The sequence below is a fragment of the Manacus candei genome, unplaced genomic scaffold, assembly GCF_025592945.1.
Source record: "Manacus candei isolate 608988 ecotype Guabito, Panama unplaced genomic scaffold, ASM2559294v1 h1tg000023l, whole genome shotgun sequence".
NCBI lineage: Eukaryota > Metazoa > Chordata > Aves > Passeriformes > Pipridae > Manacus > Manacus candei.
The window spans coordinates 25096320-25115237 of NW_026138071.1; the positions used below are offsets into that span (position 1 = coordinate 25096320).

Sequence of the window (18918 nt, forward strand, 5' to 3'; positions counted from 1 at the left end):
ATTTGTGTTAATAAGCCTAAGGCAAAATTAGCTTGATACAGTGTCATTTAGCAACATTTAGACATGAACAACAAGTTGTTTAGTTTTGCTTTACATAGGTGTACTGTAGTACAGCAAACAGGTGGATCCAGAGTGTTAACGTGAAAGATTTTTCTGTCTTAAGAAAGATGGTCTGTGTCATCAGGGAGGCTGGAGGTGTGAATGTTGACATTACAGAGGGTGTGACAGTCACAAACTTAGACCTCTGAGCTTACAGGGAAGAGTTCAGATGGGAATAATATGAGAATATGAATTGATTTTTAGTTAGGAGTTCAAGAAGCATCTCATGCCCATGATACTCAGTAATAAATTTCTAAATGCCAGTGGTAGTTTCCTTTGTTGGGCTTAGGCACTTACAGCTTCATGTGATTTAGAAAATACCATCAAAGTGTAGCCCACAACACAAAGATGCTACAAGGAGCACTTTCCTACCTCTGTAGCCCAGCCAAATACTGCCTTTGATTGTACCTGTGAAATCCCTTTTATGTAGGTCATCATAGTTTTGTTTCACAAAGTCAACTGTTCCCAGCAGGACTAGCCATAAATGGACCTGTGTCCACTAATACTGTGTGAAATGCTTTTTTAAAGGGTAATATTAATCCCATTAGGGGCAATTTTCCTATGCAAATCCATTAGGAGCACACAAATCCCTTGGCTGTTTGTGAAACCTCAAGGCACTGAAGCGCTACTGTATTTTTTTCCTTTTCCCTTTGAGCTGCCCCTCCTGTCACTTCCTGGTTAATTGCTGCACCAAGGTTGATATTTTCCCTAAATCCACTGGAGGGTAAATGTATTTTACTTGAGCTAAGTCTTTGCTTGCCTTTCAGAAGCTTGAAGAAATAACTTTACATTGTGCATCTCTATTTATATATGCATTTAATTGAAGATAACACACTGTTACCTCCATATAAACTGTGAAGTGGCCCAAACTGGTTTTCCTGTGTAAATGAGGACACTGCTCTGCTTGTTTTACTAACTATCTGCTGATTTACACTTGCTGAGGATCCAGCCTGGACCTCCTTCCAGTCAGATGGGTGTGAAGCTGCCTGCAGGACCTCGATTGTCAGTAAAAAGCCAATGTTAGCAATTTTCATCAGGCAGCATGGAAATTAATTAGTCCAATTTTATGGAAATTAGCTCATTATAAATAATTTTAGCTGGCCCATTCACAAAGCACTTTACACATTAGGGGGGAAAAAAAAAGGAAAAAGCAAAGCTCTGTGAATTGGATGCTGAAAAAACTCTTTCTAAAAACAAATGCACTTCAGCAGCTGTGCCATTGGCAGGGGAGGGGCGGCACCCACTGATTGAGCCTCTAGACTTCGCTTTCCCACTCAGCTCCTGAAAGAGCAACAGTGAGGGATTTGTTCAGGGCTGCAGATGTCCTTGCACAGCCTGAGGTTGCACATTCCGCTGCTGCTGCTGCTACCTTTGGGCTTGGCCAAGGGAGGAGGAGGAGGTGAGGAGAGTGGAGATGGGCATCTCCCTGTGGATGCTGGTCTTGTGGCTAAGAAGAAATAAAATAATTCAGACAAAAATATGTAATTACAGGGGTGAGAGCAGGTCCAGGTGCTGTAGGAGCTCTGCCATCTCCGCCCTTTGACTTTTTAGACCCTAAGGTCTCACACAGCAGAGCAGGAAGGGCACCTGAATGCTGAGAGGTTTTGTGTATTTGGGTGTCTGTTGCAGCTCCAGAAAGTATCCCTATGAAATCCTCAGACAGTCCAGGCCAGACAATCCTCAGGCTGCTTGTTTCAATCCCATATTTTCTAAAGATTTCTTAGTTCTGAAGAACATCTAACATAACCTCTGTCTCCCGCTGCAATTTTTGCCCACTTCAATGCTTTTGCCAAAGGGGGGTTTTAATACAATCTGTGTTCAGACTAGTCATGCAGTACACAGGTCATGCAAGGGAAGAAACACCACTCCATGCTCAAACTCACTTCGCTTGAGGAGTTTTCAAGATTTACTATCTTTAAGGTGCGTAAAAGTTTGCTTAGGGCTCATAATTTTCCTCTTGATTTACAGAGCATCTCTGTCCAGCAGCCAGCGTGGCCTGATTAAAAAAAATGTTGTTTTTTTTTTCTTTCTTTAAGTGTTATCTCTCAGCCACAATTTCATTCCTTGCTCAGATCTCTATGTTTTTTGAAATCTTGCCTTCTCTCCCTTTGGCAAATGGCGTTCTTGAAACCCTGGAAAGAAGCTGGGGAAAAAACCTCCTTATTTATGGTACGATGTGTGCTGTGTTCCCAGTGAGTGAAATGTATGCAAAGTGCTCAGGTTTGTCGTTTTTCAGCCACAGACATGGCTGTTCATGTGCACAGTAACAGGATTGGATCACAGCATCGTGTCTTAGGAGATATATTCCCATTCCCTTTTGGTGTCTCTCTGTTTGGGCATCTCCCTGGGAATAGTTAGCATCCCACTGGGTTTTCTTTCCTTGCAGCCCCCTCCTTAGGTGTCTGGCATACCTCCTTTTGCAGGTGAGTGACAGAGGAAAGAACGGAATCACAGAATAATCTGAGTTGGAAGGGACCCCCAGGAGTCATTGAGTCCGACTCTTAAGTGAATGGCCTGTACAGGGATCAAATCCCCAACCCTGACAATATTTAGAACTGTGCTCTAACCAACTGAGCTAATCTCAGGGTCTCATATTACGACCTGAGAGAAGAATTCCCAGATGAAACTATTTACAAACACTCTAAAACTTTCTGAGCACCCTGAAAGGCTCTTGGGCCAGTGCAGTTCAGGGTGTGGGAGGGGCACTGCACGAGCAGTGTCCAGGGGAGACCTGTGGACATCTTGAGGGGATGAAACGTTTCCTGCATTTCAAAGTCCCTCCTGTCTCCCACCCCTGCCACAAATTCGTGGCAAATTCGCAAAATTCTTTTGAAAAATCGCTGTCTATTTTGCAAAAGCTCAAGCTGATGGGGGAAAGGGTGTGGGAGGTCTGGTTAAATATGCTCCGTCAAAAATTTTGTAGAGATGCCTATTTGTAGTCAGTTCTGCTGCAAAAGGGCAGATAGTGTGTTTGAGAAAACAGTGCCAGAGTCCTGGGCAGTTCCTGGCTGGGCAGCTTTGAACACCAGTGGCTCCTTTCTCTACCAAGAGAAATGTTTTGTGCAGCCTCATGAGCATGTGATGCTGCACAAGGAGCAGTCCTTGCTATAATATGCATTTTCTCAACCCCACTGTTTAGAAGAAATTATGCCTCAAAAGATGCTGGTTTGTTTTAAAACATCAACTTTAAATAAATTGAAGCTGAAGGAATATTTTGGAGGTGAGAAAAATCTTTCTGGAAAGAGACAAGATCAGAATTATTAGTCCTCCACAATTTTGCTTAAGCAGCAACTATAAACAGCTTCTAATCAGGCTCCCTTGGTGCTTAGAGATATCTGTGGATTGATTTTAATTAGATTGGCACCTCTTTGTTAATTCTATAATGTTTGTTTGCTTATAAGTTAAGAGTATGTGGGTGCTGTGAAGCTGTTTAACTTCTTTAGTTAAATTCGAATTAGTGGGCTCTTAAACATGCTGTTATCTCTGCTAGTGGGGTTTTACAAGAAATAAGTGTGGGCTGTTTTTTTTAGCACCTCAACTGCAATTTGTTTTAAAGAACGTTAGACACCTCCTCTGAATTTACCAACATTGCCAAATGAAACATAGGAAATGGCACAGAAACAGAAAAAATGTCAGTGTTTGGCTGTCTTAATTTTTTGGTGCTTAATCCAGAGCAACAGGTTTTTATGGTATAAACAGTAATCACAGGATGGAAAAAATATTTGCAGGGTGTTTCAGGCCCAGAAATTCCCAGCCCTGAGTTTTATCTGGAGCACCTCAGTTCAGCTTTCTGTGAGCACCCAGCTGCTGCTGGAGCTGTAGAGCTTACCAAGCAATTTTGGTGTTTTATTCCAGACTTAGGAAGGGTTTAGATCTGTGTCAGCAGTGAAGATGCTGAGCCCACGTGAACTGAATTGAGGTTGGAAGGTTGGCAGTTGGTTTTTGATTTCCCTTCTTTCTTTCTTTAGTGTGAAATTGTTTCACTGCAATAATAGCTGATTATCTCTAATCTGCACCTTTTCTATTATGTTTTTTGTTGGTTTACCTTGATTTGAGTTTGTTTTTCATAGTTATTATGGATTTTAGCCTACTTCCCACAGGTTGTTGGAGCTCTTCCTATACTAAACCTGTTTCTGTCTGATTATATTAGGGTGCCCCTGATGTGATCCTGATGAAAAGTACGTGGGGGGCTTGTAAATTGAAAAATGAACCTTAAAGCAACCCCCCCCCAAAGGGAGAGTGTTCTCCATAAAAAGAACATTGAGCAATGAAATAACATTTGTACTGTACTCCTTTTATAAATTTGGGCTTGGGAAATGAGAGGGGGCATGTTTTATCACTGATGTTATCGGGTCTGTATAATTTGTTTCTGCAGCATCCTCTGTGCAACCAGGCTGAATTCGTTAGGCCAACAAAAAAAAATTACTTTGGAGTAAAGGCTGGACCAGAGAGAAAGCATTTGTGGGTTTGCAGCAAAGCAGTCACAATGAATGTGGTAACACAGAAGTATCTGTGGAGGAGCCCTAATTCCCCTGGGCCCTGAGCAGGGGCCACCCAAGGTGTGGCACAGCAGAGGGGCGAGAAGGGATTCCCAAAACGAAGTGGGACGGTGTGTCAGGATACCTGAGGGTCTAAGTCTCACCTCAAGGCCTGATTCATGGCAAAGTTTCCAAAAAGAAAAAGGTTGAGACTTGAATGAAAGCATTGCTTAGGATGAGCTTCTGAAGGATAAGGGAAGGCTGCATCTAGAAATCCCCCCAAACACTATAAACCTCCAGGTAGGATTAGGTATTAGACACAGGGGATGGTGGGCTCCATCCCAACACTGCACAACCAAGCCTCTGCCTCTTTCTGGTGTTTGTTTACCTCCAGCACAAGGCACTGGAACCAAGCCCAGCACCATGATTTCCTCCCAGCACCTTTACACAGTTGTTGTAAACCTCCTTTGGGTTTCAATCCTTCATCTGGCATTTCTGCCTTTCATCCTAGAACATCTCATCTCTTCTTGATCTCAAATCTGATGACAAAAACAACCCAAACATTCTCTTGCTGCAACAAGTATTTATTTCAAAGGCTATTTGAAGATCAAGAGAAGAAATTTCACTTTTTGCTCAACTAGTTGGTCCAAGCAGCCAAAAAGTCTCAGTCCTTTCTTTTAAAAAATGGACTATAACAAACAAGAGGATTCTTATTGGATGGGAGAATCATTATTCTTATATTGGAAAAAAAGGCAAATATAATACCTTGGGTCTATAAGTGTTTGTACAGTATTTGTATGATGACACAGTCCAAAAAGCCTCACCTGAGTATCATTACAGGAAACTTTATTTCAGAAGAGGGAGTTCTGCTCTGTGGTGTTTCAGTCCAAACAGTCCAGAGAGTTGAAAAAACTGTGAGGGTGGTGAGGCCCTGGCACAGGTTGCCCAGAGAGGCTGTGGCTGCCCCATCCCTGGAAGTGTTCCAAGCTACATTGGATGGGGCTTGGAGCAACCTGATCTAGTGGAAGGTGTCCCTGCCCATGGTGAGGGGTTGGAATCAGGTGATCTTTAAGGTCCTCTCCAATCCAAGGCATTCTATGATGATTCAGGATTAGGATGGGCAGGTACATCCCCACTGAGGTACGATGCTGATTGTCTGGCTTAAAATCTCAGTGTTTTAGCCCAGAAGTGGTGTTGGTTATGGTTTCTATATGATGTGTCAAGCAGCAGCCAAGCCCCTGGTTCTGGGGAGGCTCCTATCCCATGTGCCTTTGCCTCCAATTTCTTTTTTCCAGTGGCAGATTTGATAGCACTTCCCTCTGCAACCTTTGCACTGAGCCATCAGCATGGTATTAGCATAAAAATCCAGTGCACTATTCCCCCATGGAAGCATTTGCATTTGATGTCCACCAGCTTTAATATTCACAGTACCTACATCACCAGTGAAGCTGAGCCCCCAGCCAGGATCTGAGCCACATATCTCATGTTTCACATGGGCTGAGCTCTCAGATGGGGTCATGTTAGCCATTGACTTCTAACTAGACACACAAAATCCTGCAGAGACTCGCAGTGCCTTGCTCCCATAAACTTCAGTGATTTCCAAGTCCTTCTCTTTGTGAAATCCCCATAGCAGTTTTTCCATGTGTTTCTGTGTCTGAGTTAAGTCCCTTGCCTTGACAGGAACAATGCCTGTGTTTACTGACTTACAGACTAAACTGATTATTCAGCAGCAGCCAGGGTTCTGTCTCACAGCAGCTGTATTGAGTGATGGTTAACAGCAGCGAGGGTCAGCAGGTGCACCTGTGTGTGGGACATATATCTTCCCTTCTACATGAGGAGATTACCTTAAAGACAGTTGTAATAGTCTGACTTACACCTCTAAATGCAATTAAATTCTGAGTAAAGCTTGAAAAATTTGACCTGACGTTTTGCCTTTGACTCATCCATTTTTGCGTTTCAGTATTACAGGGATAACGCTGTAATGGATCACACACTCCAAAGAGCCTGTTGGAAGAGCCAGGGTAAATTAGGGACAGCACATCAGGCTGGATTTTCAGTCTCAACCATCAGTTTCATTTTTGTAATGTGTCCTAACGCCTGACAGTTGAGTATGTATTTAATGAGACTTTAAAAACAACAGTTTTGATCTGTTAAAACAACATGCTTTGTGAGAAGGTGCCTGTGCTGCTGCATAGCTGAATGCTTTAGGAAAATTAACTCGCTCAAACGCTAAATAAGGCTAAAAACCAGCTTGTTAGTGGGAGAGATGCCGTCTGCTCTGTCCCAGAGCATTGCCTCTGCTGAGGAGGGGACCTCAGCCTTTTTCAAAGTCTCAGAAATGTTTAATTAACCTCACTCTTCCCATTATTTTTCACTTTTTTTTACGCTATGTAACCTGCAAATCTTTCCATCCAGATGTCCCTCAAATGCTGCCTCCCACCTGTTTAGTGGGAGGGCTTTTGATGAAAGCCTAGAAATCTGCGGTCTGGCCTTAATTCCAACTCCCTTGAACGTTCACTACCTGCAGAGTAATTCCCTCACCAAAGGGAAGCATGAGAATATTCTCTCCAGCTGATGGTGCTTTGCAGGTTCATCCCAGAGTTTTCTGTTTGCTTCTCACAAGAGATTGCTGCATCTCATGGTTTTCTCATGTCTTGGGAGTTTGGCCATCAGTTGCCCAAGGGAGGGAATTTCTCCTCTGGGTCAGTATTGCTCCCAGCCTCTACTGCAGTGCAGGCAATAACTAACATGCAGGAGAAATAGAGCACACAGCAACAGGCTGAAGTGGAGGATTGTTTTGTTTCATCTGCACCTGTCAAAAATACCAGGTATAGTAAAAAGTGTCAGAAGTACCAGAAATCTCTCAAAGATTGCTTGCAAAGAGCTTCTGCTGCAATCCATCAGACACAAGAGGCCACGGTAGTTCGGGTAAACACCCAAAACACAGGGATTTCTCTGAACTTTGAACCTGGCTGCAGTTCAGCTGTTATTCCTGTGGATCAGTCAACATCAGATTTCGGCAGAGTAAACTCATCTCTGCTGGAAGAGCGGTAGCTTAAAGCTGTTTCTTTCAAGCTGTCATTAGGCCCTGTATGCTGGAGATTTGCAGTTATTTCCAAAATCTGAGAGAATCTTGACTGCTAGCCTCCTCCTGTGTGGAAGAACATGATAAAGTCAGCTACAGAGCAGCTGAAGCGCAGTGCCTTGACTATCAGTTTCAATACATATTTAGAGGAGCCAGAATAAAGGAGAGTGGGGAGCAAGGTGATATGCTGTTACTCCATCCCATTTCATGGTTGTGATAAGGGCTGGTGTGGCGCTTTCACCAGGGAAAAACGTGGCAGCACTGGAGCCATCCAGGGGAATTTCTCTATTAATTTCCATTGTGCCTTTAGATCTCTTTTCCTTTTCTGTACCTCTGCCAGTTAAAATTCATTTACCCTTAGTGACGGGCTGGTATCTAAACAGACACCTGCATCCAGCCTGTTGCAGTTTGGGTTTTTTTTAAGCTTCAACAGCAAATGTTTTTTTGGAAAACAATCGATAGAAGCAATGACGAGCTTCGAGCTGCCCGAGTTGTGCAGCAGTAATTGCAAGTGAACGGTAAATTGTATTGTCCTTCACCTGAAACACTGCCATCTCGGATAACTCCTGGTATTTTTCCTCTCCAACTGTTTGTGTATCTTTATTCATTCTGCTAAGGCTTGGAGTGAGATCTGAGCTCTTCCACTTGTGGGCTCGGGAGGGCTGTGAGCAGCCGCTTACCAAATGGCCACCCTGGCACCTACAGACAAGTGTGACAAGTGGGATTTCTCTTGCTTTATAAAACATTACTTTGTCAGGGTTGTGTCTCACAAAACAGTATAAAATGAAAGCCTAGTAATTGCAGAGAAGGTGTAATTTAAAATCTCATGTTTTTCCAAAGGCAGAGATGAGAGCTCTGTCGAGAACAGAAAAAACAGAGGTGTCATGTAATTGGATAATTGTCTTTTTCTTTTAAGCACTTAACTTGCCTTGGTGGGTAAGAAATATTTACTAAAAGCAATACATTTTAATTTTTTCTTAGATCCTCTGAGAGAAGAGCAAGTAGTCACAGAAAGGGGAGTCATTTAAAGGCTCAGAGGGTGGCAGATTAAGCAAGTGCAAGGTCTCTGCAGAGGATGCACTTTGATGCTGAACAGTTGGAAAAAAGTACTGTGGGTTTCATAGTGCAGGCAGCACTTTCCAATTTTTTTTTTATTTGATACAAAATGTTTTTCATGGTCCTCAGCTAAAGAATAGGGAGCAGCTTTCCACTTTCTCCCAGCTACAGGTCTCCCAGAGGTAGCAGGTGGGGTAGAAGGCAGCACTGTCAAGTGCAGTGTGGCTCAACATCTCCAAAAGAGTTCATTTCACATACTTCAAGGCTGATCAAGTGATCTTGGCTTAAATGACCAAAATTAAAATAAGGAGTATCTACTTGATCGTTTTTGGTTTGTTTTGGGTTTTTTCCCCCTCCATATGTTTTCAATTAAACTTTAGAAAAAAAAAAGGATTAAAAAAAAAAAAAAGGGGTTTAAAAAAAGTTCTTATAAAACTGCTGTTTTGGTTCAGATCTTGGTTTTGTTAAGAAAATACTTCAGCTTTCCTTTGAAGGTCTTTGCCATTTATAGTTTTGTGTGTTCTTTCTAAAACTGGCATTTCTTGGCCAGCTGTGTGTCTGGCAGTGTCTGTCTCTTTCTCTGGTAGGATATTGCTCTTACCCTTTTTTAAACCACATCCCATCACTCACTGACATTTGCCAGGGTATGCTGAGTTTTGAAGTAGAGTAAATGACGGTTGGTTTTTGTTGCCTTTTCAGGAAATTACTCCAAAGTGTGTTTCTGTTAGGTTCTCCAGTTGCACTTTTTCCCAGAGAGTGTCCTGGTAACAGGCAGCACATAGGTGAGAAGAATCAGTGAGTTGGGTTTTGTTAGAAAGAACCTTGAATCTGACCAACTTCAGAAATGAAACTTTCTGTGGGTGCTGAGATTTTAAACTCTTCCTTCTTGCTATTTTCTTGTCAAAAGTGGAGGTGGGGCATAGGGATGGGAAAAAAAATGTGGTTTGTTATTTTTAGCATGTGCATCCTCCATTAACATGTGCATCCTGGTTAACTGTAGGAGGTGGAAGCCATGTAGGTGAGGGGATAGCCTGCTACCTGCACTGTGGGAGGGCAACCAGGTTTTGGCTCCTGGCACATCTGTGGAAAATCGCTATCCAGAGAGACATGAGGAAATTTTTCACACAGTAGGGTGAGGGATTTTCACTGATTCCTTCTAAAATTGCAATGTTAGAAATTTTAATTCCCTTTAAGGGAATGTTAGGCTAGCGAGAGGCAGGGATCCCAGCCATTCCTTGGGCACAAAGTTCACAACACCTGAACTCAAACCTGCCTTCTGACATCTAGAAAAGTGTCTGTGCAGGATTTAATAAGCTTTAACTTAATTTTATAGGCTCTATGACTCTGTTTTTCCTTTCTTCAGTGTGTTTTTGTATTCAAGCCTTAGTGGTAAAAAAACCCCTTGTTTATAGATGCTGACATTGTATCTCTCTATCAGATCCATAGAGAAGTTTCTGTTACAGGGTTTAGAAATAAGTTAGAAATGTGTCTGCTGAAGATATGGGCACTGAAGGAGTCTCTAAAGAGTCTGTCTTTGAAGTATCTGTCCCTATTGGTGTGGTGAGATCTCTGAGTTATAAAACAGTAGGACAGATTAGAACTTGTGTCGATTGTAGTGAATGGAGGCAGGATTTTGGGGTAATCAGTTAGTATCTGCAAAGTCCAAAAAGACCCCACAGCAAAAGCCTGGAAAAAAATGTGAAAAGCAAAAACTTTACTGCTCAAATCTCCACTGTAACTTTATCCAGTGATTTTTTTTTGGGTCTTTTTGAAGTGGCCCAAAGTCCGTAATTTCCAAGGCAAGCAATATTTTCCTGGAGCATAATAAAAATGTTTATTCAAAACCCCTCTTTAGCTATGGGAAAAATTTTAATTGATGGGTTATTTTTAAACTCATTCAAAATTCTGTAAGCCTTACCTCAGTGTTTGTATCACATCTGTTGATGATTTTGTTGCAGAGGGTTCTGTGGCATCTGTTTTTGCCATGATGCCAAGAGAGTGAATGATACCAGCAACAGCAAATTCAGATGCTTACATGATGTTTCTGGGATAGGAGGTTGCATTCCTTCAGGGAAAGGTTCATACCAGCTGATTGTATTAGGCAGTTTGAATCTTTCAAAAATCCCCCCTTTCCTAGGGGATTTTATAATTTATTTTAATTTTTGTGATGTTTTTGAGCCCACTGCTACTTTAATTCACTCTCTAATCAATTCATGTACTTACTCAGAAATCTTATTCCAATGGACACCTATAGTGGAAAAGCTGCATTCCACAAGGGGGGATAAACCAGCCTATGAAAAAGAGAGCTATGGATTAAATCTCCTTTTCTTCTTTGATGTACGACTTCTTTGTGCATTAGATCTCCTACATCCCAGTTAAAAAACAAAACAAAACAAAACAACAACAAAAAACCCACAAAAAAACCCCCAAACAAACAAACAAACAAACCCCACCATTAAAAAACACTAAGAGCTTACTTACCAAACCACCAGCAAATAGTTGCACAATGTACTTTACTGTGCGTAGAGTTTAGAGGTTATTTCTTGCCCAGTCTCAGAAGGCTTCTCTGCTCTGGTCAGTGCAGACCTAATCAAGGCAGCTGTGTTTTACAGGGGCCAAGCCAATTGTCAGCTCAGACACAGATCATGTCCCTGGAGTTTGGAGTCTTTTATGGGCTTGGGTTGTCAGAGCCACCAGCCACGTGTCGGAGTTGGCAGCAGTCAACTTTGTTCCAGTTTTCTATAAATTTGACAAAATGAGTTCTCAGACAGCTCTGGGGATGTGTCCTCAGCTTAAAACCACAGGACTGCTGGAGAGGGCACAGGCTGCGTTAGCTTGTGCTCTCTGTGGGGTCAATCCTACTGATCCATGGGCTTGGGCAACGTTTCAGGGCAGTTGTGTCTGAAGAGAGCAGTGCCCCTGGTTCTTAGGGAGCGGTGAACACTGGCTGAACCTACCAGTTGGTGGTGTTATTCTTGTTTCTCAGGTTCTGTGTGAAGGTGTGTGACTGCACACTTTGCACATTTTTGAAAACCTGCATTATTTTCCACTTACCATCACTGCTGTCTCTGCTAGCTTTTGGAGTACAAAAATAAGAGTATTCCTAGGCAGAGAAAGTTCCCGTAAGGCTTACACAGGTACATCTTGTGCCTGTCCTGTGCCATGTCCTGCCTCACTGACCCCTCTGCCTGGTTAGCTTTAGTGACAACTTGGAGCTCAGCACAAGCTGCAGCCATCAGTTTTTCAGCATCCAAAATGCAGAATTTTAGGAAGGATTTCCATCTCGCTGACACTTTCCCTTTACCCGGGCAAGCAGTTGAACTGGCTTTGTATTTGGGCTAAAAGTCTCCAAAATGTGTTGTATTTTCACATACTCTGTAGGACTCAGTTGAACCTCTTTGCTTGTGGAAGCACAAGAGCTGCTTTTTGTTATTTGTGCTCTGAGCAGAGCAAATGGGGAAGAGCCTTCAAGAGGCCCATGGGGAGTTCTTAGCCACTCCAGAACCAGAACAAGGCTGAAAAAATGGCAGACAAGGAAAGGCCAGACCTTCCTAATTTGAACACAAGCCAAACTTCTCCAGGGGATCCTGAAAAGTGAGATTATTTACCCTTATTTACCTCTGTATTCTGGCAGTTGGAAATGACCCCCCAAGGTGAAAAGAAAACATCTGGTCATTATGGTATTTCAATCAAGGTTTGAACATGGGCACCACAACAGGTTTTTGGGTTCAGGATGAGACTTTGCCCTTGTTTCACTTCTGTGAAAAGGACTTGAGACGTAGAGAAATTGTATGACTTTGAGCTTGGGATAAATCCCTGACTGCCATTGTTCATTTTTGTACTCTTGTAATAAGTAAACAAGGCCATGAACAAAATAAAATGCCATTACCCATGTTCATTTTGCAAACTAATGAAGAATTCAGGAGGCTGTGAGAAGTGGCAGTGAATCATGCAAAGACATGATTCAAAGTGATCAAAATCAAATCTGTTCTTTTTCAAAGAAAAGTACCTCTGGACAGAGGCAAGACCCAGAGAAAAGATCTACGGTGCTGTGTCAGCAGTGGTTGGGCCGATTGTGGTGGGTCTAGGTCAAGACTCTTTATAAATCAGTATAAATGAACCCAACTCTTACTTTTGGGTTATTTGTTGACTGGAGCTAATTTCTGGCACTTGAAGGGAATTTAGCCCTGAAGTGACTCTCGTTGTTCAGGAAAGCATACTCTTTCCCTAAAACTATATCAGGGGAAATTGGCTGCTCCTGAAGTGACCCGCTATGAAGTTTCATAAGGTACATCCTGGGGAAGTCACTTGCCTTCCAGTTTGGTGTTCTCCAAGTGCCTCTCTTGCTGCACTGAGATAACCTTCAAGTAGTTGGAGTTTGAGGCATGGAGAAGATGATAACACTTAGCATGGATGATGCTTTCAAGTCACTCCAAAGAGATTTGGGCTTGGGGAGCCTTTGGATATTTCTTAAAAGAGTATGACAAGCTGAAGCTTTTCTGGTAGGATTTCATGGCTTGGGGGAAGACCACATATATCAAAAGCTTAACAGCAGTTATTGTGTCTTATATTCAAAGCTTTTTCTGATCAAATTTGGCTTTGAATCCATGCCAGCCTCCTAAATCTGGTTGTTGGTGTTTTCCCCTGCCCCAATAGTTAAAAATAAAGAAAAAATACAAAGACTTTCAAGCTGTGCTGTAATGACATGAATAAACGGTCTTTGTATACTTAATATCAAAACAGTTAAGAGCTTTCTTTTCCCATAGATAAAAAATTGCTAGAAAGGAAATTCATTGAGTAAATGTAGTGCCTTGAAATAATTCAAAGAACCCGCAGGCGGTGAACATTTCCCCTGTCTGTGCTGGTGACCCTTATGGTGCCTGAAGGAAATTATAGTGTTGAGAGCCACTTGGAGGCATTTACAATATGCTGTGGACTTAAATGATAGTCTCTACTGGTGTAAGTAGGTAGGACTGCATTCTTACTTGGCGATAGACCCTGTCCCAGAGATTTTGGGAATGTACAGTGTGGAACCATAATAGGCATTTTTAATACTATTCAAAATGAACATTTTAGTTCTGACAAGATACAGTACTTTTTTAGTCCCGTGCTTATTTTTCTAGAGAACATGTCTACAGCAAGAAGCCTTGATGCTTAAACCTTCCTGCTGAAAGTTACTGACCTCTGTGAGGCTTCTTAGAATGCTTCACAAGATCCTTGCTCTGGACCAGGAGACCAAGGGAAATCACACTTTGTAAGGCTTGACATTGTATCATAGGCTTCAGCATACCTACCAAAGTACTGAAAAAGTAGAATTGAGGAAGGATTTTCCTGAGTCACAGTTCTTTTGGAAGTGGAAAGAGTTTTCCTGTTGCAACACGTGAACTGGCACGTGCAGCCATCAGCTCCCGCGTGTTGCTGGGACAAACTCCACAGATAAAGCATAGAACTTGTGGAGCTCTCAGGTTTTTAACTTCTGGAAGCACTCATTAATTGATCACAAATGCTTTCTGTCCACACAGGAGTTATATCACGTGGAGCTAAAGCTTCTGCCTGAATTATATGTAGCATAGAAAGGAGTGATGCAGTAGATTGTGTAGATCGCCAGGGACTTGTCCAACGTATTCGGTTCTTAAACACCATATTTGCATATTATCATCTTCTCTGAATGTGTTTGTCACTGTGTTGCTATCACTAATCATACCTGGAGTGCATTTGTAGGTGCATCAGCCATTCATTCCAATCTGGAGTCTGTGGCTGACCATCCAGCAAAGCTTTTTGACATCTCTTTAACTCAGATGATGTGGGTAGATGCCTTTTGCTTGCAGGACTTGAGTATATGCTTTGCTATACTAAATAAAGATTAACTATAAGTATTTGCTTATTTAAAGTAATCATTTTCTGATGGTTTGAGGTTTCTTCTCCTGATGTGGTTATCAAGTTGCTGATGGCCAATTTCATATTCTTCACACACTTCTAGTATTTGCAAGAATTTGCCATCTACTGTACTTTGGAGAAATACTTCCCGTGCCGTGAGTTGGCAGAGAACTACTCTGAGGGATATTTTGCTAATTAGTTGTGTTCAATTGTACCAATTTTTGGTACTGTCTACGTATGTAATTCTTAATAATTTATGATATCTTACTGGGTGACTGGAACTATTTCTAAAATGGTTTTCATGGATTGCTGGAGACAAATAATGTTTATTGTATGAATCATGAAATGGAGGTTCACGTGTGCTAAAACTCACGTAACTGTTAAATATGCAAATAATTCTTTTGGCATAATTCGAATTCTCCTAAAACTTGACTAAGTAAATGAAGGTGAATCAAATTCACAGTTATGATTCACAAAATTATGTGCGAACCTCACATTACATATTTAAACCGTGCACATTGCTAGGAATAGAAATCACAAAGCCAAGTTGCAAATTGGTTTCCAGAGACCAGGTTCTCTTGTGCTTTGCCCTTTCTGCAGCTCCCGTTCCCTGCCTCGGGAATCTGACGTTGCTCATCCGTTTATCAGAATTACTGACTGTACCTTCAGCGTGAACTCTGTCCCCATGTGGCTTTTATGTAGCTGTGCTTTGCAAAAGGTTTGTGGTTATGGACATTTACTGCCACGTAAATGCACTGATTTATTAATGTGGTCTGTGAGAGCCTGGTTCTTTGAGGAATCTGGTATGGATTTGGAACAGGTGTTGCAAAACAACTGAGAGACCTGAGTGCAGGGTTCGGTGATCAACTTAACACTTAGGCTGGAAAACAAGGGCACAGGAGATTGCTGTGTGCCAAGGGCGAAAACCTCAGGATGTTTTGCTGAGATCAGCCCAGCCAGGAGCAGAGTAGCCCATTGCCTTGCAGGGTTTCCCAGGTGCTTGTGAAGGATTTGGCAGGAAAAGGGGCTGGCTGGGGCTGCTGACCCCAGTGTGGCAGGAACGTGGCTTGGCACAGCCTTAGAGGGGGGCTCAAGGGAGCTGCTGTGGCTGGAGAAGCTCTGGCAGGGAGGGTGTTATGGGCTGCGAGGGCTGAGCTGAATTTGTGCAGGGCTGCCAGTTTGGGAATGGGTGTGGAAAGTCCCCTGTGGGAGAAAGGAGCCAGGACTGTGCCAGGGCCATGCACATACAGATATACTGCTATGCTGTAATTTCAGTATATGGATTTTAAGTGCGATATATATAAATACAGTGAATTATTCTTGCAGGACACTGTGAAGCACAAGTGTGGCCAGCCTGGTGTGGGCATGGCACCACTAGCAGTGCTCCCACAGGCTCACTGATCTTGAGCCTTGCATGTGAAATTCAGTAGTTTTTCCAGTTGCTCCAGTCCTTAAAATTTTGGTGACATTCTAGAGCCTGTAAATGTAGATTTAAATACCTCGCATCATCTGCTGTATTACAGACCCTGTAATCTTGGTTACAAGTTTGTTATTTTTCCCCTAAAAGTGCTGTCACAATTAAGTTGTCCAAACTTTCTCTGTGAATCAATCTATTAATCTCTGTACTGAAGGGTGAGGTAAATAAATGCCTGGCATGCACTTGTTGCTGCTTGGTAATACTAAACCTAAATCGTAACTTTCAAAGGATGAATAAATTATGGACATGTTAATTTTGTGCTGTTTCCAGCTTGCTGGTAGCGATCCCGTCATCCTGCACAGCTGTTCTGCCTTTGTCTTGTTCCACCAATAGTGACATCCAGTGCCTTGGCTCGTTATCTTCCTTTCAATCTTTCTCCTTGCAGCCCTTTTTAATTATTTCAATCTATTTTGACTAGTCGTGCAAAATTTTGTCTTCCTTATGCACTCCTCTCTTTTAAAAGGCACTATTCTTCTGCCAGTGCATGGTACAGGTTCAGGAATATCTACATGGCCCTTACCTAGGGCTCTCTGGTGACTTCACTAGGAGCCTTCTTGAAGGAGGATGGTGGACTAAGGCACAGGAATGGTAACTATGTCTGTAATAGATGTGTAAAACACATTTTTGGTGAGGAATCTGTTTGTGGGGGAGCTGTGTGAAAGGAGGAGGACAGAACATCCATGAAACTGCCACAGTTCCTTTTCTAATGCCATTTCTGCTTGATGGAAGGAGTCTAAAATCTGTTCATGTCCTGCAATCCCATTAAAGACTAATTTGGAAAACTGAAAAAGAAAATACTTTGGATCAGTCTGCCTTCAGTTAAAATAGTTGCAGTGGTTGAACTTACTAGAAACTCTCAATTTCTGCTGAGCTGATCAGAAGTTTCTGTTTCTGTATGTTTAGCAGTTGGGGGGAAGAAAGAGAGGAGACAAGATGGGAGTTATTATTCCTCCTGATATAATAAGGCCTTGATAATTCTTGCGTGAAGCAGATTTTATTTATCTCCTTGAGCATTTCATAGATTTTCTTTTATAAGGTTAGTAGAGGTACTTTTTCATCTTGTCACAGCTCATTCCTCCCACGATCACCTTGGTGTTGATTTTCAATAGCTGCAGGGTCAGTGAGTCCAAGTGGCTTTTTTCTTTCAACTCTTTGGTCATTCAATCTTGGCAGGGTTGTTTTTTTTTGGTTTTTTTTGTTTTTAAATTTTTATTTTAAGTATGCATAACCAAATGATTTTGGATAATGAGCTACTGAAGAGCAGCACAAGACTTCTCTGCTACCAGAAGCAATGTAAACCACAAGACTAAATGCAGCACTTTATATTCCTGCCTTATGGGAAAGTTCTGCTCCTTCAACATTTATGGTAATCCTGATTTGGGATGACAAGTTAAAGTATCCAGAAATTCGGCAGAATGAAATGCCCACACAGAAACCTATTGGCACTGACAGAGTGAATTGTACTGAGAGGAGTGATAGTACCAGCTCACCACAGTGTTTTCTGAGTTGCAAGTTCAGCTTAAAAATCAGCAAAACGATAAATCAGAAGTGCCATGAAGCAACACATTGGCAAGTTGAGGATGAACTGAACTGAAACAGGTTATTCCAGTCACTACTCAGAAATATTTCAGTCTGAGCTCAACAAAAGCATTATTTTTTCCTTTTGGATTTCCAAAATTACTGCAAAAGAAAAAAAAAATTACAAAAAATATAATATCAATTAAATAAAAAAGGATAAAAGGAAGAGAAGGAGGCACTGCCAGGAAGCTGGGCTTGAGTCAGTGGAGCATTTCTGGCTCAAAGCTTGAAATACATCTCCCTTGCCTTTCCCTTCTTAAGGAAAGCTGTGACTGTCATTTCTGGGCTGACGAGCTGTGACGTGGTTGCTGCAGTTTCAGGGTATGACTATCATTCTTGTCCTATTTTACATAATCTGTAGCAAAGCAGGTATAGATTTTATTTATCCTACTTGTTCAGAGGAATAGTTAGGCAGAAGTCAAAACTGAGCAGAAACAAGTAAGAAATGGAAGGTGAGATCTTTCTTGGTTCCCCATCAAAAGGCCAAGAAACAAGCACAGTACCAGGCTCTGGGGCTTTTGTATGGCCTCCAAAGGGAGGTGATGGGAGTAATGAAATAATACAAAACTTGTGCAACAAAAGGCAAACGTTTTTCTATGAAACTGCCTGCTTTTGTGGTGTCTTAGTTCAAATGTTCCCAAAATTCCGGGTTATGCCTATCACAAAATGTCAAGCAAATCATTTGGGCTGTGAATTCCTGTGTAATAAATCAGGGATTACTGACAAAGTCCTCCAAGGCAACTCTTCTGCAAATAAGAAGTGGTTTTCAGGAGTAGACAACCTTTTAAAAACATCTGTATGTCCAAGGGAGCTGGTTCCAGCTGCTGAACACTGGACACAAATGTAAGAGGCAAACATTGAGAAGAGCAGTCGAGAAGAAAATTTGCAATTCTGTGGAAAGAACTGAGCTGGTAGGAAAAGCAATTCCCAGAGCAATTATAATTCACCTTTGGGGTGTCAAAAGTTCACAACATTAGACAAAGACAGCTCTAGATCTTGGCAACAGATAGAAATGTGTCTGTTGAAAATGAAACAGTAGCAGCTTGAAAACCAGCTTTTAGAATCTACAAAATTTTATAATAATAAAGGTTAGTAAGGTAAAGCAGTTAAAAGGAAAGTATTTATAAATCTTTCTGATGTCCCAGCCCCAGGAAGTAAATCTGGCATTCGATTTCCTTTGCTTTCAGGTATCTACTTCATCATACAGGGCCAGGCCCATGATGTGCTTGGGTTCAGGTTTGGATGCTGTTGTTCATGTCACCTTCTTC

The 18918-nt window shown here is 41.9% G+C and overlaps 1 protein-coding gene across 4 annotated transcripts in view; it reads left to right on the plus strand.

Annotated features, from left to right (window-relative positions):
* ERBB4 (erb-b2 receptor tyrosine kinase 4) overlaps positions 1 to 18918 on the plus strand; it is a 603712-nt gene that overhangs the window by 268492 nt on the left and 316302 nt on the right. The gene's annotated exons all lie outside the window — the stretch shown is intronic.